The 24,784-nt window shown below is 40.7% G+C and overlaps 1 protein-coding gene across 7 annotated transcripts in view; it reads right to left on the minus strand.

Moving 5' to 3' along the window:
- AFTPH (aftiphilin) overlaps window positions 1-20,662 on the minus strand; it is a 71,665-nt gene extending 51,003 nt beyond the window's left edge. For 3 of the 7 annotated variants that reach the window (XM_027966696.2, XM_027966695.2, XM_042245991.2), the window contains exon 1: window positions 20,386-20,662. The gene's annotated coding sequence lies outside the window, so the exon portion shown is untranslated. Of the gene's footprint in view, window positions 1-19,682; window positions 19,873-20,385 lie in introns of all 7 variants that reach the window. The other 4 variants (XM_060413863.1, XM_042245989.1, XM_060413862.1 and 1 more) reach the window with 2 other exon arrangements.
- Window positions 20,663-24,784: the final 4,122 nt, after the last annotated feature.

Consider the following 24,784-nt stretch of genomic DNA (forward strand, 5'->3'; position numbering starts at 1 on the left):
GTCTCCAGGCTGAGAGCTCTGGGCTCAAGTGGCAAGATGGGCTTGGGAAGGCAAAGGAATGAAAAGAGGGATGGGACTGATCATTTAAGACTATCAACCCATTTAAAAATAGTTTCTCAAGAAGCACAAAGTTGGAGGACTTAACCTAACCAGATATCAAGCATTTGTTTAAAGCTATATGGCCATGCAATAACCAAGATGCCAGTGCAGAGTGGCGGTGGGGGGTGGGGGGGGGGGGGGGGGGGGGGGGGAGAATAGGCTTTCAACAAATGGTGCTAGATCATCAACTGGGAGAAAAAATCTTTGATTCTACCTAATATCTTACTCAAAAGTTAACACCATACAGAGTGTAGGCCTAAATGTGAAAGATAAAATAGCCTTCTAGGAGGTAATTTAAGAGATTATTTTCATGACTTCAGGGAAGGTAAGGTGCTTTAAACAAGTAATAGAAAGCAGCAATCATAAGAGAAAAAATTGATAAATTGAACTCAAGGTTAAAAACTTCTGTTGGGAGAACATTAAGAAAATGAAAAGGCAAGCTACTGTCTGGAAGAAGATACTTGGAATACATGTAACTGCCAAAGAACTCATACCCAGAATATGCAAAAAATTCCTACAAATCAATATAAGACGATCTAAAAGAAAAATGGCCAAAATATTTAGACAAAAGAGTATTTCACAAAGGAGGATGTCCAAAAAGCGAATAAGCATATGAAAAGTCATCAGGGAAATGTACATTAAAACCACAAGACACAGCAACATACCCACTAGGATGGCTAAAATTAGAACAATTTAAACTATAGCCACCGATGGCAAAGACTAGAGCAACTGGGATTTTCATTCTTTAATGGCGGGAGTGTAAACTGGTATGCCTACTTGGAGAACAGCTCAGGAGTATTTACTAAAACTATACCAGGTTTATATCCCACAAAAGCCAGTATTACTTGTGCTAAAAGACATGCACAAGACTGTTCTTGACAATTTTATTCTTAACTGAAAATAACCTAAATGTACATCAACAGGATGGTTAAAATAAACCATGGTATAAGCAAACACGGCAATGAAATGAATTATTACTATATGCAACAACACAGATGAGTATTACAGACATAATGTATAAAAGAAACCAGATAACTATATATAAAATTCACAGTGCATGATTCCATTTCTATGCCAAAGACACAAAACTGATCTATGATGGTAATTCAGAATAGTGGTTATCTGATGCTGGGAAAGACTGAAGGCAGGAGGAGAGGGGGACAACAGAGGATGAGCTGGTTGGATGGCATTACCGACTCGATGGATAGGAGTATGAGCAAGCTCTGGGAGTTGGTGATGGACAGCGAAGCCTGGTGTGCTGCGGTCCACGGGGTCGCAAAGAGTTGGACACAACTGAGCAACTGAACTGAACCCCTCCCCTAGGGAGGGGTAGAGTACTGACTGAAGAGCAGCACTGAAGAGCCTGCTGGACACTAACAGAGATAATGTTATTATCTCCCCACTGGGTAGTATTTATACTGGCACATTCTTTTATAAAAATTCATCCTGTTGTACACTTACGGTTTGTGTGCTTTGCTGTGCGTATGCTATATGTCAAAAAGTGTTTCTCAGAAAATCAACATACTTAGATTAACAGCAGTTATGTTACAACTGAATGACTATATGACCATAGTTAAAAATATACCACTCTAGAAAAAACCTTTTTTGCTTATTAATACTTTGCCTTATTCTGGGATATAAATATAAAGCTATATTTATATAGACATAATATGTCTCAAGAGGTAGTATGGTATGAGGGCAAGATCTTCGATCTGGAGTTAGACAGAGCCCAGGTTTAGGTTCTGGTTTCCCTGTTTACTAACTATGTGAGTTTGCCCTCTCTGAGCCTTCAGTTTCCTATCTAGAAAAAGCAGCTAGCGGTCCGTACTCTACAATGCCGTTATGAGGATTGTAGATAACAGACCTTAAGCACCTGGCACATTCTGTGTACTCAGTAAGTTATCAACTATCATCACATTTAAACTTATACCCAAGTCTGTGGCTCAAATCACAATCTAGCCTTAACAAGATCTAAGCCAATGTTTGCTTACTTGGCTCAAACATTCACACTACTCTGCACAGACTTTTAAAAGGTCACTAAGGGACTGCCTTGGTGGTCCAGTGGTTTAGACTTTGTGCTTCCAATGTGGAGGGGGGGGAGGGTTGGGTTCAATCGCTCATTAGGAACTAAGATCCCACATGCTACATGGTGCAGTCAAAAAATTTAAAAATAAAACAGAATCACACAGCTTAAAAGGTCACTGAAAGAATAAATCATTCAAGAAAATTATTAGTAATCACGTTAAAGATACAGGAAGTTGACTTTATTTCTAATTTCCATAACTAATCCCAAGAAAATATGAAACAATGCCCAAGGTTAAAGGACTGAGACCATGACCTCTGAACTAATTCAAAGTACCAGTAGCAGTCTGTTAAAAGATAGAGGCTTTGAAATAGAATAGGACAGTGTAACCCAAGAGTTCTCACCAGTAGTACCTTGAAGGATACCGGCTGTAGATACTTCCAAGTTAGAGGAAAGACCACAAGAGGAAAAGCTTCTAAGCAGGTGCTTAGAAATGATTCTGCATACTTCTCTGAGAGACAGACTCCTCGACCAAACCTCTGTCCTTCATCATCCACACAAAGTATCCCCAACCCCAAAGAACCTTGAGCACACATTTGGTGGTAATGGTGGGGTCTCTTAAGAGGCCCTCTAGGGAATCCCAGAATCATCCACTGAGAGTTCTTCCTGGACAAGCTAAAAACTCGCCAAAGAGAAATCCCCATCTTTTACAACAGCGGTCCCCAAACTTTTTGGCAGCAGGGACCGGTTTCATGGAAGACAGTTTTTCCACGGTGGGGGAAGGGGATAGTGCAGGAGGTAATGTGAGAGAGATGGGGAGCAGCAGATGAAGCTTCCACTCACCTGTTGCTCACATCCTACTGTGTAGCCCGGTTCTCAACAGGCCAAGGACTGACATCAGTTAGGGAACAGGTCCAAGGTCTGGAGATTGGGGATCCCTGTTTTATAAGACACCAGCCCAGCTTAATCAAAGTATACATCAACTTTCAAGGCCAGACAGTACTTCCAGATTACTTCCAGATGACGTAATCGAGCTTTACTAAGGACCCTTCACCCCAAACACATTTTTATAGGGACTGAGTTGGAAGTGGATGGTTGTGATGCAGAACACAAGCAGAAAGGTTAGTGGTAAGGAAAGGGAAAAGACAACTGTATCTGAACTTATGCTACTGACTTAAATAGTACAAACGACACTGCTAGTGCTAAATCACGTCAGTCGTGTCCAACTCTGTGCGACCCCATAGACGGCAGCCCACCAGGCTCCCGTCCCTGGGACTCTCCAGGCAAGAATACTAGAGTGGGTTGCCATTTCCTTCTCCAGTGCATGAAAGTGAAAAGTGAAAGTGAAGTCGCTCAGTTGTGTCCAACTCCTCATGACCCCATGGACTGTCGCCTACCAGGCTCTGCCGTCCATGGGATTTCCCAGGCAAAAGTACTGGAGTGGACTAGCAAGCCTTATTTAATGGAACACACACACACACACTCACTACCTTTTTCCCACAATATGTTTGAGGTTTATAATTAATCACTTGTTTAAAAAAAACTACTTTTTTCAGAAAAATGAAAGAAAATATTATATAAACAATTAACAAATTTGCATTACAAATGTTGCCTGTTATTTCAGTAGTCCAAATTATTTAAATCTTTACTGTAATATCCTCATGGGAGTTTTCAGATACTATCACTATCAAAATGCACTGTCAATGAATCCTCCCAGCCTACATTCCTGCTTAGAAGTCATCTTCTCATAAAAAAACAAAAGAAAAAGCTTTTCTTCTGAGCCATATGAAGATTTAAATTTAGTTATCTCTTTGTTTTCAATACATCTAGAGATGCCTGGGCCATGATGTCACAAAAGTTTTCATGCTTCTAAAATTTTAAATCTATAAAATGATAATTTTCTTTTCTCTTTTTGAGTGGTTTATTCTCAGCGTATTAAATTGTTCAGTCGCTAAGTGGTGTCCGACTCTTTGCAATCCCACAGACAGCCAGACTTCCCTGTCTTTCACTATCTCCGAGAGATTGCTCAAACTCATGTCCGTTGAGTTAGTGATGTCATGGTGCTCAACGGTGGCTAGCAAAACATGGTGTTCAATTGTGGCTAACAAAACAAAGCGAGCCCCTAAAAATAAAACCTTTTTAGTAAAGACCCGAGAAAGGTGATGGTGTTTGTTTCATTTTAGGATTATCATCCTCCCTTCAACATAGTGTGTAAACATTAAGACTACTTAATAAAACTCCCACAATTCCAAAGCTGAGTATTTTTCAGAGACCTCAGAATTTCTCTGAACTTGCCATTTTAAAAACAAAAATCCAAGACACTACTGGCATCAACTGTATCAATAATACACAATATTATTTAAAATATCTGTCAAATAAATAGTATATTTCATATACTTTCATTTCCTGCTTCCATCAGTAACAATATTAATACTACTTTGGCACTATGTATCAATACTTATGGAGAAGGCAATGGCAACCCACTCCAGTACTCTTGCCTGGAAAATGCCATGGACGGAGGAGCCTGGTAGGCTGCAGTCCACGGGGTCGCACAGAGTCGGACATGACTGAAGCGACTTAGCAGCATCAATACTTACGTGAGAAGCACTCGTGAATTATCTCATTCAGTCCTCACACTATGGTATGAGATATGAATGATTATATTCATTTTACAGATAAGTTTCCTGAAACATCCACAACAATTTGGAAGGAGGAAAAAAGGTGCTTATACGGTAAGATGAAGAATGTATAACCAACAAAAATGCCAAGAAGTGAGTCCCTTATTTCAATATTAATGTACATAGTGGCAAAAATGTGGAAAATAATGAAAATAAGCAGCAAAATATCTTTATATCTAAGTTGTGCATGTGTGCTCAGTTATGTCTGACTCTTTGTGACACCATGGACCATAGCCTGCCAGGCTTCTCTGTCCACAGAAATTTCCAGGCAAGAACACTGGAGTGGGTTACCATTTCCTACTCTAGGGGATCTTCCTGACCCAGGGATCAAACCCAAGTGTCCCATGTCTCCAGCACTGGCAGGCAGATTTTTCAAAAGACAAGACTACCAAAAGCAACAACTGAATTATTTATCTTCCTGGTTTTGATGTAAGGACGAATCACAAAAGTACAAATATCCTGTATGTAAGATAAATGACACGCAGAGCAGCAAAACACATTTACTCTTCAATGAAGGTAGCTAAACAGCAGTAAGAGTTATTATGGAAGCTAGTTTTCAAAAATTCCTAACAGCTTTTCTTTCATTGTATACTTTAACCTTCTATGCAAATCCATAAGTACTGTACTTATTTGTATGGTATTACAGCAAAAATTAAAACAAGATAAAAATATTAGAAACTGTTTTCTCTTTAACTTGTTATATCAACAGACCATATTTAAGAGTTTACTAGCCATTTTCCCCAGAAGGTTCAGTTCAGTTCAGTTGCTCAGTCACGTCCAACTCTTTGTGACCCCACAGCCTGCAACACGCCAGGCTTCCCTGTCCATCCCCAACTCCCAGAGCTCACTCAAACTCATGTCCATTGAGTCAGTGATGCCATCCAACCATCTCATCCTCTGTCCTCCCCTTCTCCTCCTGCCTTCAATCTTTCCCAGCATCAGGGCCTTTTCAAATGAGTCAGTTTTTTGCATCAGGTGGTCAAAGTATTGGAGTTTCAGCTTCAGAATCAGTCCTTCCAATGAACACCCAGGACTGATCTTTAGGATGGACCGGCTGGATTTCCTTGCTGTCCAAGGGACTCTCAAGAGTTTTCTCCAACACCACAGTTCAAAAGTATCAATTCTTTGGTGCTCAGCTTTCTTTATAGTCCAACTTTCACATTCATATACGACTACTGGAAAAACCATAGCTTTGACTAGACGGACGTTTGTTGGCAAAGTAATGTCTATGCTTTTTAATATGCTGTCTAGGTTGGTCATAACTTTTCTTCCAAGGAGCAGTGTCTTTTAATTTCTCAGAAGGTACTTCAACTTAAAATTGAATAAACGACACTGGTGATGGACAGGGAGGCCTGGCGTGTTGCGATTCATGGGGTTGCAAAGAGACGGACACGCCTGAGCGACTGAACTGCACTGCTGATAGCAAAGGCAATGGAAGAGAAGCAGCAGTGCAGGCAGACGCATTAGCCCTCAGAAAGCCATTCTTCCCCTAGTACCTTCTGCTCTCACATAGCTGCAGAATAAATTAAGCACTCTAATTTTCCACCTTAATATCCCTGAGATGTTACACTGAAAGTAGAATCTAAAAACAGACACTATTTCAATTTCATGTCCCTTCACTAAAATCTTGCTTTCATTCATAGTACTGTGTACAGATAAACTCTGGACCTTTTGTTTTCTTTCTCAGCTGCTTGCTCAGGGGGCTCTTTTTAAATTCTCCATTAATACTGATGCTTTCAGTCAGTAAATGTTCCAGAATCTTCCATCCTCAAACAAATCAAAGCGAAACAAAACAAACCCCTCCCTTCTGTGCCCTTTTAGCTCTCCTCCTCCTCCTCACCACCAAGCTGCTTGAAAGGGCCCTGTCTATTCACTATCTCTACTTCCTAACCTCCCACTCACTCCTCAACCCAGCACAATCTGGCTTCCACCCTATCACTCCACTGAAACTGCTCTTTCAAGAGTCACTTTATTTGAGTGCAAAAGACTAAAAAGACAGTGCAGGCACAAGCCTACGTTGCTGACCTCTGCATCCTCAGGGCCTGGCTCACACTACTTCGGTTCCTTCTGGGGCACGTGGTCCACTGACCTCTCTTTTGTTTTGAAAGCCCACAAAGTACGGTTTGGGGATTTGTTTCTCAGCATAAGGGGAGGTGTCAGCCGGAGCATCACCAGAGCGTGATACTACTCTGGCTGTTGCTTTTTAGTTGCTAAGTCGTGTCTGACTCTCTGTGACCCCATGGACTATTTCCTGCCAGGCTCCTCTGTCCATGGAATTCTGGAGTGGGTTGCCACTTCCTTCTCCAGGGGATCTTCCCGACCCAGGGACTGAACCCGGGTCTCTTACTTGGCAGGCGGATTCTTTACTGCTGAGCCACCTGGGAAGTCTGATACTACTCAGAGCAGAAAGCTGCTGGGAGCAGACAGCAGGAGCAAGGGAAATTAGCTGACTGAAACTACTCTGAGCAGTCAGCTAATTTCCTTTGCTTCTTGTTCTCTGCTCCCAGCAACTTTCTTTAGTACTTCATGTAAATTTTCCACAGATTTTGCCATCAGCTGACAAGAATAACTGACACGCATTGAAAGAAATTTCTCACTGTAAAGTTTTAAATTAGCATTCTGGTCAAGACTAGAGAGAGTTCAACCTGCAGAGACCAGGGTATTCTGAGAAAAACAAACAAATCCCCAAACTGTACTTCGTAGGCTTTCAAAACAAAAGACCCACTTTTAGTCTGTAACTAAAATATGTACACCTTGTAAAGCTCTTGGTAGCTGCCCTTTCTGTAACAGTGTTGTTACTCTCTATATTATGAATACCTGCTATGAAAGCAACTCATCTTTTGGAGGAAAAAACATCTAGCAAAAGTTATAAAACTGCAACCAAATGTAGTTAAAATTCAATTATCTGAACTAATGAGAAAGAAAGTAATGTCCAAGATAATCTAACACTCACAAATTTGGCCTTAAAATATGACCTATGGAACAGAAGATTTACCTCATAAATGATGTCTTTCCTGAGTACTGTTAGTTTTAATTTGTTCCCTGACCACCTATCAATTGAGAAGATGACCTAGAGACATGTGAGGTAACAGAAGGAAACCAGACAATGAACCAGGCTTAGAAACAGCCATAAATTATCCAAAGACAATAACACATAATGGCTCTCTTGGGGTAGATTATCACAGAACAAAAGTTTTATATATCTGAAAAAAATCAAATGTAAACACATTCCAAAACAGTGCTCATGACTGTGTGTGTATACAGGTTAATACAGGTAATAACCACAGGTGGATCTACCTGCACTGATAACTTTCATGGAAACTACAGAAGGAATTCCCATGACAAACAAGTTTCTAGCTAGCTGACCTTTTAACGTTCTTATGGTTTAAAGTTTTACTTTCTCCTGAGAGGTAGAAAAACTAAAAAGGGTTAAAAGGAAAAACAAACAAACCCAGACAACATTTATTATTTGCAATGTACTATTATACTTTTGGGGTCACAAAGAGTCGGACACGACTGAGCCACTAAGCACAGCCTAGGATTGCACTGTATAGATAATGCATTTTCGCAGGTTTAAGGTTTGTGACAACCTTCCATCAAGCAAGTCTGTCAGCACCATTTTCCCAACAGCATTTACTCACTTTGTGTGTCTGCTCATTTTGGTCATTCCTGCAATATTTCAAACTTTTTAATTGTATTTGTTGGGTGTTGGTGCTCTTTGATATTACTGTTATAGTTGTTTTTGGCATTGTTTAGCTGAGTGACTTCACTTTCACTTTTCACTTTCATGCATTGGAGAAGGAAATGGCAACCCACTCCAGTGTTCTTGCCTGGAGAATCCCAGAGAAAGAGGAGCCTAGTGGGCTGCCGTCTATGGGGTCGCACAGAGTCGGACACAACTGAAGTGACTTAGCAGCAGCATTATACTTTTGATTAGAAATGACTTGAGTATTAGCCTATTGGATAAAGCCAAATTTTTCCAAAATTTCCCCTCTGTAATTTACAGAAGAAATGTATACAAATTTCACCAAACAGTATTTACTCTTATTTTCTGTGTACTTTTGATATTTTTAGTTTTATTTCATTTTTTCTTAAAATCTGGTCATGATCCCCTATAACTGATTTTACAAACCAGAAACAACCCAGAAAGCACTTACTCTCTCCTATGATCAGCTATCTAAGAATAACTCATTTTACAGTCTTGGGGCCATGGCTGAAAGTTTATATAAGAAGTGAAAAAAAAAAAATCAAAATACCTCTGTACACAATCTTAGCACAGAATTTGTGTTGTTTATGTCATTATGTCTCCAACTGCATCCATTAATTCTGTTCAAGTTTAATTCACCTCACAATAATATTATCATCCTTCCTTCTGATCCACTTCCTCTAAATCCAATTATTGCCTCCAACATATTAGAAGAGAAAAAAGAGCTTTTTTAAAACAAAGAACTCTTTGATCTGGTACTTACAAGGACAAAATGGATTCTTAAATAATATTATTTGAATGAAACAAGTAATCTGATAAAGTGTTCCCTTTCTCTTTATAGAATTTTGCATAAAAGTAATAAATAATTATTCATATTTGAAGTTCATACTACCCTCAGTCTAGGAAGCAAGCCACTTTAAAGATAAAATTAATATACCACCAGTGGGGGTATATGTTGGTTCACATATTCCAGGCTAATCAGAAATACATCAGAAATCTTATAAGGCATATTCTTCTGATTAAGTAATTTTATCTACAAGAATGTATTCCACAGATGCAGTCATATAAGTATGCAAAGATATTTCCACAAAAAATGTTAATTCCTGCATTGTTTGTTTTTACAGAAGCAACTGAAAACTTAAAGGGTAAATAGAAACTGTAGGCTTTTTTTTTTTTTTTTTAAGACAAAGCTATACTGCTCATAGGGAAAGGTGTTTAAAACACATTTTTAAGTGAAAAAGCCTTACTGAAGAGGCATTCTCTCTTGATTCTCCTATCATATCCTTTCTTTCTCCTCCTCTAGTGGATCTGCTTCTTCTGCTTGCCTCATAAACGTCTGTGTTCCCCAGGCTTTGGCTTCCTTATATTCTTATCCCTGAGAGATCTCTTCCCCATTTTGTTTGACAGTATATGCCCACAATGCCCAAACCTCTATCTGTGGCTGCCCAACCTCTGTACACCCAACTAACTTTCTGAATCTCTCTACATGGATTTCCCACATAGATCTCATATTCTCCAATTTCAAAACTGAAGTCAACCTCTACTCAAAGAACAAACAGAAACCACTTGTTCTTATACAATATTCTGATCTAAATCCAGAAATCTGAGTGTTACTTCTGTCTGTTCCCTCTGCCATCTTCTTTCATTTTCCTCCCTCAAATTAAATCAACCACAAACTAACTCCTTAACATCTCTTACTGTATTTAACATCACACAACCAGTATCGGCTATTCATTGGAAAAGACTCTGATGTTGGGAGGAATTGGGGGCAGGACGAGAAGGGGACGACAGAGGATGAGATGGCTGGATGGCATCACCAACTCAGTGGACGTGAGTTTGAGTGAACTCCAGGAGTTGGTGATGGACAGGGAGGCCTGGTGTGCAGCAGTCCATGGGGTCACAAAGAGTCGGACACGACTGAGCGACTGAACTGAACTTATTTGATCCAACTTACGCCTTACTTTGGGATTTCCCTGGTGGCTCAGATGGTAAAGCATCTACCTGCAATACGAGAGACCCAGGTTTGATCCCTGGGTTGGGAAGATTTCCTGGAGAAGGAAATGGCAACCCACTCCAGTATTCCTGCCTGGAGAATCCCAGGGACGGAGAGCCTGGTAGGCTACAGTCCATGGGGTCGCAGAGTCAGACACGACCGAGCGACTTCACTTCACTTTACTCCTTACTTTCACATTTATGAGTAGGCTTCAAAACAAATATTTTCCTGTAAGTACTGAACATGCTCAAATTAGTAGCAGAAGTTCCTCCAGGTTTCATCCATGGTCTATTCTTAGTCAACTCTCTCTCAATCAATCTCATCCACCTAAGCCTTAATTAGTACATTCCAGGACTCCTGAGCTTCCCCTGCAGCCCAGTCCTCAAACCTGAACTCTAGTCCAGACAAATCACTTCTCCTCAGTCCTCTCCATTTGAGCTCCTCAAAGACCTGGAACTTAATAAGAACAGAACCCAAGTTTTTCTTTCTCAAACTTGGTCCTCATTCACAGCTCTTTCACCCCAAGAAGATGGCCCCACCACCCACCCAGTTTCTAAGTCAGAAATTCCAGAGCCTTTCTTGACAAAGCTCCCCTCCCTTTGCTATCTCTAAAGAACAGTTTTTATCCCATGAATCCCTCAATTATGGTATATCTGTGAGTGAGAGAAGTTGCTCAGTCGTGTCCGACTCTGTGACCCCATGGACTGTAGCCTACCAGGTTCCACCATCCATGGGATTTTCCAGGCAAGAATACTGGAGTGGGTTATACCTCTTTCCAATTCCCCTGACTCCATTCTGATGTAAGCTGTCATTATCTAATCTTCCCCATTAGTACTTAATCATGCCCAACCCAAGTAATCTTTTACTTATTTATTTCTTTGATTCCCGCCTGTGGTATGCAGGATTAGGGATGGTATCCCTGATTAGAGATGCCAAGAACTGACTCATTGGAAAAGACTCTGATGCTGGGAAAGATTGAGAGCAGGAGGAGAAGGGGACCTCAGAGGATGAGATGATTTGATGGCATCACCGATTCAATGGACACGAGTCTGAGCAAGCTCTGGAAGTTGCTGAAGGACACGGAAGCCTGGTGTGCTGCAGTCCATGGGGTTGCAAAGAGTCGGACATGACTGAGCGAATGAACTGACTGAACTGATCAGGAATCAAACCCAGGTCCCCTGCAGTGGAAGCCTGGAGTCTTAACCATTGGACCTCCACGGAGGTCCCCCTGGTAACCTTTTAAAAAGTTAACCTGATCACATCAATCCCCTGCTTCTGATAGACTTTTAAAAGGTCTTTAACACAGTCTAAGCCATTCTTAACAGAAGCAGTAGATATTAAGAAGAGGTGGCAAGAATACACAGAAGAACTATACAAAAAAGATCTTCACCACCAAGATAATCACAATGGTGTGATCACTCACCTAGAGCCAGACATCCTGGAATGTGAAGTCAAGTGGTCCTTAGAAAGCATCACTACAAACAAAGCTAGTGGAGGTGATGGAATTCCAGTTGAGCTGTTTCAAATCCTAAAAGATGATGCTGTGAAAGTGCTGCACTCAATATGCCAGCACATTTGGAAAACGCAGGAGTGGCCACAGGACTGGAAAAGGTCAGTTTTCATTCCAATCCCAAAGAAAGGCAATGCCAAAGAATGCTCAAACTACCGCACAATTGCACTCATCTCACACGCTAGTAAAGTAATGCCCAAGATTCTCCAAGCCAGGCTTCAGCAATACGTGAACTGTGAACTTCCAGATGTTCAAGCTGGTTTTAGAAAAGGCAGAGGAACCAGAGATCAAACTGCCAACATCCACTGGATCCTCAAAAAGCAAGAGAGTTCCAGAGAAACATCTATTTCTGCTTTATTGACTATTTCAAAGCCTCTGACTGTGTGGATCACAAGAAACTGTGGAAAATTCTGAAAGAGATGGGAATACCAGACCACCTGACCTGCCTCTTGAGAAACCTATATGCGTGTCAGGAAGCAACAGTTAGAACTGGATATGGAACAACAGACTGGTTCCAAATAGGAAAAGGAGTCCGTCAAGGCTGTATATTGTCACCCTGCTTATTTCACTTCTATGCAGAGTACATCATGAGAAACGCTGGACTGGAAGAAACACAAGCTGGAATCAAGATTGCCAGGAGAAATATCAATAACCTCATGCAGATGACACCTCCTTTATGGCAGAAAGTGAAGAGGAACTAAAAATAAAAAGCCTCTTGATGAAAGTGAAAGAGGGAGAGTGAAAAAGTTGGCTTAAAGCTCAACATTCAGAAAACGAAGATCATGGCATCTGGTCCCATCACTTCATGGCAAATGGATGGGAAACAGTGGAAACAGTGTCAGACTTTATTTTTGGGGCTCCAAAATCACTGCAGATGGTGATTGCAGCCATGAAATTAAAGGACGCTTACTCCTTGGAAGGGAAGTTATGACCAACCTAGATAGCATATTCAAAAGCAGAGACATTACTTTGCCAACAAAGGTCCATCTAGTCAAGGCTATGGTTTTTCCAGTGGTCGTGTACGGATGTGAGAGTTAGACACAACTGAGCGACTGAACCGAACTGAAGCCATTCCAGGTTGAGATCTCTCCAGTCAGATTCCCTCTCCCTTCCCCCAAGATTTTCAATGCTATAAAACTATGCTTTTGAACAGTGGTGCTGGAAAGACTTGAGTGTCCTTTGAACAACAAGGAGATACAACCAGTCCATCCGAAAGAAAATCAGTCCTGAATACTCCTTGGAAGGACTGATGCTGAAGCTTCAATACTTTGGCCTACTCACTGGAAAAGATCCTGATGTTGGGAAAGACTGAGGGCAGAGGAGAAAGGGGTGACAGAGGATGAGATGGTTGGATAACGTCACCGACTAACTCAATGGACACGAGTTTGTGCAAACTCCTGGAGATAGTGAAGGACAGGGAAGCCTGGCGTGCTGCAGTCCATGGGGTCACTAAGAGTTGGACACGACTCAGCAACTGAACAATGATAACAAGGCCTTCTTTCAATGTTTGAAAGTCAGACAATAACATTCTTTTGTGCCAAGGGCTTTTGCATCTGCTGTCTATTGCACAAAACATGCCCACAAATGCTTAAATTTTTAAGAGTAACCAAGTCCTCAAGTAAGTTTCCTAACACCCTCCCCCAACTCCTACTACACCTATTTCTTTCAGAACATAAGAAGTGCAATAAGTTATAGTGTGTAAAAAGAAACATAATTTCAAAAACTGTGCAAACTGAGTATACTAGGGAAAACACACAGATAGGCTTAAATGTAGAAGGTAATTTTAAAAAACCTATTAAATACTTTCTGATACAATAAAGTTACCTTGTATTTCCCTTCCATAGATAAAAATGTCATGCTCTAGAGCAGCACTATCCAACAGAAATACAATAAAGCCACATATACAATTTAAAATATTCCGCAGTTGATTAGAAAAGAAACAGGTGAAATTTATATTTTACTTAACCCAAGTATCCAAATATTATTTTAACATGTAATAATGTATGGATGTGAGAGTTGGACTGTGAAGAAAGCTGAGCCCCAAAGAACTGATTCTTTTGAACTGTGGTGTTGGAGAAGACTCTTGAGAGTCCCTTGGACTGCAAGGAGATCCAACCAGTCCATCCTAAAGGAGATCAGTCCTGGGTGTTCATTGGAAGGACTGATGCTGAAGCTGAAACTCCAATGCGAAGTTTTGACTCCTCATGCGAAGAGTTGACTCACTGGAAAAGACCCTGATGCTGGGAGGGATTGGGGGCAGGAGGAGAAGGGGACGACTGAGGATGAGATGGCTGGATGACATCACTGACTCGACGGACATGAGTTTGAGTGAACTCCGGGAGTTGGTGATGGACAAGGAGGCCTGGCATGCTGTGATTCATGGGGTCGCAAGGAGTCAGACACGACTGAGCAACTGAACTGAACTGAACGTAAAATCTATATTTTACATTAGTTTTTGAAATCTGGTGTGCACTTTACACTTAATAAAACACATCTTACTTTGGACTAGCTTTATTTCAAGTGCCACAGGTGGCTATTGGCTTCTCCTCTGCTCAACATAGTCCTAGAAGATAATATTCTATTTCTGATAACTAAAGTGAAAGTTGCTCAGTTGTATCCGACTCTTTGCAACCCCACGGGCTATAAAGTCCATGGAATTCTCCAGGCCAGAATACTGGAGGGGGTATCCTTTCCCTTCTCCAGGGGATCTTCCCAACTGAGGGATCGAACTCAGGTCTCCCGCTTTGCAGGCAGATTCTTTACCAGCTGAGCCACAAGGGAAGCCCAAGAATACTGGAGTGGGTGCTATGTGCTTAGTCGTGTCTGACTCTTGCCACCCCACAAACTGTAGCCTGCCAGCCTCCTCTATTCATGCACTTCTCCAGGCAAGAATACCGGAGTGGGTAGCCTATCCCTTCTCCAGGTGATCTTCCTGACCCAGGAATTGAACCGGGGTCTCCTGCATTGCAGGTGGATTCTTTACCAACTGAGCTATCAGGGAAGCCCAAATAACATGCTAACAGAATCAGAGTTATTTTTAAAAGAGCATGACATTAAACAGTTAACCTCTATCAACAAGGATATGTCTCACATTTAAATCCTTCAAAAAATTTTAAATTATGCAAATATCCTATGCTGCTGAAAAGCCTAAATTCAAAATAAAAATTCAAGTAAACAATTTAAAAACTGCATATTTATTGACCATTTGAGCAGATTACGGGAAGAGCAGTGCTCTCAACCACTGCTGGTAGGAGTGACTCTATCACAACTTCTTGGAAAGCCATTGGCTTTGCCTTTGATTTAATAACTCGACTTCTAAGACTTAGTCATATGGGAATAACCAGAGAAAAAGATTTACCTACAAATTGTTCACTGAGATACAATGACTCATACATACACATAGTGTGTATGACACTCATATGTCCATAGGGAAAAAAATAAAACCAAGTGTAAAACACCGAAATGCTTACAGTTCTTTTTTTTTGTGGTGTGATGACTAGTAATACTATTTTTACTATAATTCATTTAAATATATATAATGAGTGCTACTCTGTCCCAGGTGGATGCTGTTTTGGGCAAGTCAGCTATAAAGGAACATTTTTGGGTCAAAAGAGGGAGAATTTGAATATGGCCTTGAATATTAAATTTTTTGAAGTGGTATAAGAGTCTAACTGAATAAAACTAAACAACCTACAAAACAGTCTGTATGATAAGATTTCATTCTGTTAAGAAGTATACATATCTATGTATGGAATAATAGGCACTAAACTTAACAGTGGCATTTCTGGGTACTGTGAATGTAAATTGTTTATTATTTTCTACAATGCTTCTATATGCTTCTATAATAAGACTTTAGAAAATTAAACTATATATACACCTTATTGAGCATCTACTACATACAATACTGGTAGATTCTATAAGGGGTAGAATTGAGTAAATGGAGTAACAAGCTTAAAGAAACTTTAATTAGGAGGAACAGTATAAGAAAATAGTACAAGTGATTAATGCAAGGCAGAATGTAAACACCAAACAAATAAAGTAAAATGGGGTTATGAGTCTAAGAAAAAGACCTCACTTGATTGGGAAGAGTAGTGAATGAAAATGAGAAAAAACTTCATGAAAGAGAATTTGAAATAAGGATTTTGACTGACAGAGGAAATGGCAGGCACAAAAGATAAAGCATGGAGCAACTGTCAGAGCAGGAAGTCACATTATAGAGTTTGGCTGAAATGCAGGATATATGAAGGGTGTAGGCAGTGTACTGGGAAAGTAGGCTGTGAGGGCCTTGACTTCTCAGAAGGGATCAAGTACCTCTAACTTTTTTGAGTTTAGCAATGGGCAAATTTGTTGAGGCTCCAATTCAAGAAACTGTCCTACCACTTTTCATCATCTTGGTTTCATCTTGGTTCAAGCCACTACTATCATCTATTCATTTTTAATTTCTGCAATAGTATACAGGTGTACTACATATAGAGCTGACATCTGTATTCCTTATGAAATGCTCATAATGATGATGTTTAGCTGTATCAGTCAACAATTTCTAATGAAATCTTCTGGCTGCCACTCTTGTATTCCTATAATCTACTTTCTCTACAGCAGCCAGACAGATCCTTTTAAAAGATAGATTATCACATCGCTACTCAAAACCCTGCAATAGCTTCCCATCTCACACAGCAGAAAACCAAAGTCATGAGAATTTCCACAAAGCCCTAGATAGAGCACTGCCCTCTCACCCTCTATATCACTGAGTCCCATACACAAACACAAATGTTCATGTGCGCACACATATATACAAAAATGCCAAGACACTGAAACTCTGTGACGGCTACTATTTTTGTTTAAATTTGATAATTTCAGTGTTTCCAGCACCTAGAACAAGGCCTGACATATAGTGAGTACTCAATACGTATTTGCTATATGAATGGAAGGAAGAGAATACCATGATGTTAGAAGATATTTAGTTGGAAAGGTTTGTGGCATGCTATAAATATTTATATAAATAGAACACGCAGTGAATTTATTCTAATTTACAACTTAATTTTCCTCTGGGAACTACTCACCAAAATAGTGCTTGTAAATTAAGTTTTAAGCATACAGACAACCTTTAATTTATTAACAATTTATTTTCACAAGGTTTATTTAAGTTAGTTACTTGGAACAGGAATGGTGGTGACTGAAAAATAATAGGATGGAGCCTTACATTTCCTATTTTTCCTCTTTTTTTCACTTTTCCCAAGCTCCTTACTTCCCCGCGTCCCTCTTCTCCTCCATATAGTTTCAGACCTTTCGCTTTCCCAGGCAATAGGTCCTAATCCAGACCCCTAAGCCCTACCCTAGGCTGAGGCCAGAAATAGAAACTGGAAGTGTGATATAGGGCTGTTGAGATGGCTGGCAGCTGGTAAAGGAGAGCCTAAGCAAGGGAAGTTACTGCAGAGGAAGCTCAGGAGGCCAACAATTCTTCATTCAAATGTTTTTAAACTAAAACTTCTTATATTTTAAAAGGAAATCAACACAAAATAACACTAACTCCTTCCTGCCCTCTTTTTAAATATACACTGTTGAAAGACAGAGTGATACTTTGTTTTTAAAGGAAAAATCTGAACTTTGTATTTTACTATGATTTCAAGGGAACAACCAAGTTTAGAAAAACACATATGACACCACCCGGCTGTGTTAAATCTTAATCTTTACCAACTCTGCCTCAGATTTAAAAGTTACAGTTGAAAAGCCATGGGCTCTTCCCAGATCCTTCATTCCTCTCCAGTTCTCCAGAAGTAACTTTTACTTTGATTTGGAGTTTACCATTGCAATGCATGTTTTCATACTTCTGTCACATATTATTTGTTGTTGTCATTCAGTCATTAAAAGTCGTGTTTGACTTTTTGTGACCCCGTGGACTGCAGCATGTCAGGCTCCCTTGTCCTTCACCATCTCCTGGAGTTTCCTCAAATTCATGTCCATTGAGTTGGTGATGCCATACGACTCCTATAAAATATACTGTATTGGCATGCTTTAAAAACTATATAAATATGATAAATAAACCTATTAAATCCCGTCTCTGTCATCAGTTGCTTGACCTCAGGCAAGTTACCTAACATCTCTGTGCCTAAGTTTCCTTTCTGAAAAGTGGGGATAATACCATCTCCTAGTTTACAGGGCTGTTGTGAGTATTAAGTGAGTTAAATGAGTGTATATAAATCACTCAGAAAAGAATCTTGCTGGGAGTTCCCTGGCAAACCAGTAATTAAGACTCCCCACTTTCATTGCCAAGGGCATGGGTTCAATCCTTGCTGGGGGAACTAAGATCCAGCAAGCTGCAAAGGCTAAAAATAAATATCTTGCTCATAGGTAGTGAGTATTGGTTTAGTAACATCATATAAAGTTGCAAAGGAATCTATGACTGTGTGTGTTATGTTATGTATATGTGTGCATACACACTGATTGAGAAAAGATTAATTATCAAAATGATATGTATGGGTATTTTTTAACTCACAAATTCTAGATAAAATTAAACAAGAATATGAACATTTAGTTTAAATAATGTGTGATCGTTTAAAAATACCTAAAAATTTAATGTCCTCCTTTTATGAGTTTTTGGGGGTAGGTAGGGAGAAAAGGGGTAATCCCTCAATGAGCTGCTAATCAAAGATTTATTAAACTATTAAGGGAGGCACTTTATCATTTCACACAAAATAAAACATTTGATAAATTTCACTATTTCTCTGAACCAGTTTTTCTCTAAATAGGAAGAAATTAAAATTTAAAATGCTCTATTTTAAAATAGGATTCACCTAGATTACAAGATTTTCATAGGCAATTGGATTCTGTAAAATTTATCAATGCAATTGTGGATGTATTTTCTTTGAGTACAAGATTACTTTCATAATAGTCTCTAGGTCAAAAGATCAGAAAATATCAAAACCTAAATGTCCTACATACTATGTGAATTCTAGTGAATTTCTTTCAAGCACTTTAAAAAGATTTATCTATGTTTTTAATAGATATCTATAAAAAGATATCTATGCCTTGAAGATTAATATATCTAAAGATAATAAATGGACGATTTCTATCTAATGAGCACTTAATAAAGGTTAACATTTACTGGTCTAGATGTTTTACACAGGATCTGTTTTTTAATCCATGTGAGATATCTTCATGAACAAAAATTTGAAGACTACCATAAATTCTTTAAATATTTCTGCAAAGAATTAAAAATGACTACTACAAAGGCCAATACTGACGAAGCTGGCAAAGCACATAACATGTAGAGTAACTGTGTAGATTGTACCAACACGACAGCGTTCAAACAGCTGTTTCCCTTAGAGTTTTGGCATATACTCACGTCTAAAAGGTTAACGGAAAGCAATAGTTAAATGCAACCTCAAAGATTAAACTATCTCCGCCTCCCATTCTACCAAAAAGACTAAAACGTAGCTGGTGAAAGGGAGGATTAAAGTTCAAGAGTTTTACTTCTCCTAAAGCGAGAACTTTGAAACGGAACTACCGATTTTGTTTCATTTGCTCCCCAGTAAAATATTTCCATGTCTGGGTTAGTCCTTCCCTTGGCCCCAACGGAAGATTCAGTGGGAAATCAACGTGAACTAACCACCAAGAGTAAAACCTAAACATTCCCAGTACTTTCCCACTGGTGAAAGCTTCCTATCACCATTTACCTTATACTATGTCCCCTGCCCAAGAAAGATGTAGCACCTGCCAAACTGGGCACTTCAAGAATAATGGTCCAACTTTTCGCACGCAGTCTGGGAAGGGGATGCCGATGATTTCTTAGGGAGTGCAAGAAGGGAGCAGAAAAGGTCCTCTCAGGAAGGGATGAATGAGCTTTGGTGCCGTCTCCTCTGCCTGCTGGAGGATTCAAAAGGTGTTTGCTTCAGAGACCCTAGGAAGCAGCACACTCTGGTCGCCGCTGGCCTGGGGCCTGGGCGAAGCAGGCAGTGTTTACACCTGTCACGAGGGAGGGGGAGGGAGAAAGAGGAAGCCGGAGCAAAGCCCCAAACTTCTCAACAAGCTCCCGGGAGGGAGCGGCCGGTGCGAAGCCGAGGGCAGGTGGAAGTGGAGGGGCAGGGGGAGCCGGCGGCGGCCAGGGACGTGGGAAAAGCTCTCACTTCGCCGGCCGGTGCCCGGGAGGGCGAGGAGGGGCCGTGCGCCTCAGGCGCCGCCGCCGCCGGCGTCCCCGCACCCGCTGTAGAAGAGGACAGAGCCGGGAGCCCGCAGGCCCGCAGAGCCGGCAACGTCCCCGCAGCCCCCGGCTCCGCAGCGGGCAGGTGTCCCCGGCCCAGGCGAGGATCCGACCGGTGGGCCGGGCCAAATCCCCTAACCTCCTTCCCCCGCACGGCTGGGAAAGCTGGTGAAGCTTACCTGGTTCATCCGGGGCGGCCGCGATGGGCATGGCTCAGGGGCCCGGGGAGGAACTGGCTCCCCGGGGAAGGACCGGCTATTCGGACGCGGCGCTGGTGAGAGCGGAAGGCAGGCTGTTCACAGCCCTGTCAGCGAAGCAGCGCCATGGACGCCCACCCGGAGTTTCAGTGCTGCCGCGAGACCCCCATCCCATTACCCTCCGCCCTCTTCCGCCGCCGCCGCCGTCGCCGCCACCGCCTCCACCTCCTCCTCCGCGGAGACCCCCCGCCCACTCCACACACTCTCCCATCATGCAGCGGGGGAACCGCTGCCGCTGAAACGTCACTTCCGGGCGCAGGTGGCTAGGTCGGGGCCCGGCGCTGGTGGGTGCAGAAGGGGGGTGGGGGGTGGGAGGACACACAGGGGGAATCAGTGTCACAGAATGCTTACCCCGTGCGCAGGCGCCATCGTGCAGAGCGCCGGCAGCCATTTTGGGTGCGGGCAAGCTGCCCTTTTCCCTGACTTCCTAGCGAGTCATCGAGCTGTGGGGTGGGGGGAAAGACGTCCTCCCGCACTCCGCCGCTCCTGAGGCAGCGCTCCGGGCAAGGGGCAGGTGCTCCTCAGCCTGCTAAGATTAACGTTCAGCTCGGGACCGTCTTAACTCTCTTGCTCTCCAAGTAAAATTTGCAAAGGTTTGAGGTACGGAACTGTATCTTCACCAGAAACCTACTGGAGAGCACTTATTAGCTTGCCCTTTTCGCCACGAAAAACGACTTTTTCGTTCACAGTCTAAGTCCCTTCCTCTTTTTAATTTACGCTGACAGAAGAGGAAGTTGATATATAAGAAGAGTTAAATCAAATTTAAAATGGGAAGCAAGAGGGAAGGCACCCGCCGAACTGAAAACCGGCTTTGAGACCAACAACAACAAAAATTTTGGGGATCCTGCTAACAGATTGAACGGTGGTCGTTTATTCATATATGCTGCATAAGACTATTCGATTAAAGTAAAGAAATAAAATTAACTTCCGCGTTTCTATAACAGCCGTCATAACATTTTTCTATCGTCAGTCTTGATCGTTTGCGTTTTTATAACCTTTCCCCTTCCATTGTAATGAATATCTGTTAGAACACCAGCCACTGTAAAAGCCAGATTGCAAGATTGAGGGGATTATTGTTATCGTCTGGGATGATGAGCCTGGGATCCTATCCGGCAATCGTGAGCGGTACCGGCTGCTCCTTCTTACTTTCGCCAAACCTGCACAGGCAATTTGAATAATTTAAAATAGTTCCCAAACAGCAAAGCTCAGCAGCTACGCAAAGAAACAAGGATGGAAAACACCCCCCTCAGCCACAGAGAAGTGTCCACCCTTTTGAGTGGAGGAATTATACAAATCAGAGGGAAGATAAGGACAAAAGCAGTTCATCACGGTTTATCCCGCCTCTGCAATGTTCTAGACGACTTAACTTGGAGCGCTAAAATAGACCCGCATTTGTCCCTTTACAACTCAATTGCTGTAAGATACACGGAGACTGCATCACTTTAAATTGGAGTGTCAATTGTTTTGCGGTGGTGGTGCTGGATTTTTGTTATTGCTCAGTCACTAAAGCAAGAAAAATCTATATACAGCTTGTCAAATTTATCCCTATTGTATTTCGCCCCCTGCTGGTATGGGAGCTTGTAGTTCGTGCTCAATCTCTCAGCAGAGTCCGACTCTTTGCGACTTCATGTACTATATAGCTCGCCCGACTCCTCTGTCCATGGGATTTCCCAGGCAAGAATACTGGAGCAGGTTGACATTTGCTTCTCCAGGGGATCCTCCCTATCCAAGGATTGAACCAGTGTCTCTTGCATTGGCAGGCGGGTTCTTTACCACTGAGCCTCCAGGGAAGCCATGTATGTATATGTATATGTATATGTGTATGTATATGTATATGTATTTCACTATAAATGTTTATTGACTGGGAAGGAAAGAAAACTATCTACGTTATGTGTTTAGAGACTGGAAATGAATTGATTTTAGATATATTCATAGCTGTTACAATTTGATAGCTCAACTAAGCAGAAATAGCAGAACATACGACAAAAACCAGACTCATCATCAAGAAAATGTTTAAAACGAAATAATAAATTTAAACATCAAAACTTTAAAAAGAAAACTCTGCTTTCAGAAAAATCTTCCTAATTTCATGCATAAAATATTACAGAATGATTTTTGTGAGGTAACTGCAGAAGCCAGTTCTATTCACTTAAGGACAACAATAGAGAAATCAGTGTCCAACATTGTGTAGAGCTGTTGAGTCCGCGTTTGGCCAGCTGACTTGAGAGCAATCAACCAACTTGTAATTGGTAATGTTACACATAATTTTGGAGGCAGCATTCCAATGCTTATGAAATTGTATTACAAAAAGAAAATAGCTCTGAATATTTTTAAGATGAATGGATGAGGAAGAATTATTAAAACCCATTGCATTTGGATCCAGTGATCTTTTTATTTACTTTTTTTTAAAGTTATGGCCATAATTACTTAAGATTTTGCATCAAGAAACATTGAATGACTAGTTACCATTTGTTGTAGTTACTTCTAATTTTTTCTCTTATGCTCTTTACAAAATTGTCACCATCGTGTAAACCAATTTTGTATCCCTTTTCTCACTTAATATTATGTTTTAAGTATTTCATCCTGTTACTTAACATTTTATAAAACTTTGATTTTAATTGCCTACATAGTATTCAATGGAGTGGATATACGTGACTTATCCATTATCCTGTTTGTGGATATTTTCCACTATTACAAATGATACTGTGTTGCTCTTGTGCTTGTGGCTTTGTCCAGTTTTAGGAGTTTTTTTTCTCAATATGAAAACAATTAAGCCAAAAGGCTCAATGTTTTATTGGCACTTCATCATCTCATATTATTTACCAAAAGACTGTTGATTTACAAAACCAGTAATACAGGAGTATATGAATTTTACTACCTTCTCACCAGCAGTAAATAATAATTAATAATAATAATAAAAGAGAAAAAGATTGAATTTTACTTTGTAGACTAACAGTTGAAAGGGATTTAACTCATACTATATTGTGTGAGAAATCAAGACACAAGCAAGCACAAAGCCCCACCCATGTGATGTATGGCAAAAGCAATAGGTAGACCTGAGTCTACCAACAGGCTCTATTGTCACTTTGATTTTGTGTGAACTGCTTAACCTCTTAGGAGCTCAGTCTTCTTATATGTCAAATAAGAGAATGGAACTAGACCACATGTTCTCAACTCTCTTAGGACATAACTAAGACATAGCTATTTAGCACATTTATCCCTTTGAGAATATGGTCAAAGCTTTGGTTCTTTTTGCAGAAAAAGCTCATTCCATGAATGCTCAAAATTTCTTAGATCTTGTAAATCTCATTCATAGATGAGATTCTATGAACTCAGCTTAAGAAACCCTGTACAAGATGATCTCCAAGGTCCTTTCCGCACCTAAACAGTCCCTATGATTTTATTTTATAATCCAGTGAATGCTGTCTAAAAAATATTTTTAGTAGATAAACAAATTGTGATATATTCATAAATGGATTACCATTATCAGCACTCAAACTAGAACTATAAGTATGATTAGATTATGAAAACAAAAGTGAATGAAGTTCAAACTGAGTAATATATGAATTTTATAATATATGTGTCTTAAACCAATACCTTATTATTTACAGATGTACTGTTTTTCTACTTTACATATTTTAAATTGGAATATAATTGCATTATGGGCTTCCCAGGTGGCACTAGTGGTAAAGAACCCACCTGCAATGCAGGAGACTTACATAAGAGACGTTGGTTCGATCCCTGGGTTAGGAAGAGTCCCTGGAGGAGGCATGGAAACCCCTTTGAGTATCCTTGCCTGGAGAATGCCGTGGACAGAGGAGCCAACCAGGCTACACGGTGGCAGTCATGACGGAAGCAACTACTCACGCATCCATAATTGGTTTACAGTGTTGTGTTAGTTTCTTCTGTACAACAAAGTGAATTTCCCTGTGCTATAAAAAGTAAGCTTCGTGTGCTGCAGAGCTCAGGTTTTTGCTAGCTAGCTATTTTACACACGGTAATGTGTACCTGTCAATCCTAATATCCCAATTTGTCCCACCTTCCTCTTCCCTACCGTGTCCGCACATCCGTTCTCTATGTCTGTGTCTCTATTTCTGCCCTGCAAATAGGCTCATGTGTACCATTTTTCTGGATTTCACATATATATGTTACTATATAACACAACATTTTTTTTCTCTTTCTGACTTACTTTTCTTTAACTTTTACTTTACTTTTCTTTCTGACTTTGTATGACAGACTCCAGGTCCATCTCTACAAATGACCCAATACACATTTTCATAATAAAGCATAAAAATATGGACTGGGATGGTATACACAACAT

The sequence above is a fragment of the Ovis aries genome, chromosome 3 (genome assembly GCF_016772045.2).
Source record: "Ovis aries strain OAR_USU_Benz2616 breed Rambouillet chromosome 3, ARS-UI_Ramb_v3.0, whole genome shotgun sequence".
Lineage (NCBI taxonomy): Eukaryota > Metazoa > Chordata > Mammalia > Artiodactyla > Bovidae > Ovis > Ovis aries.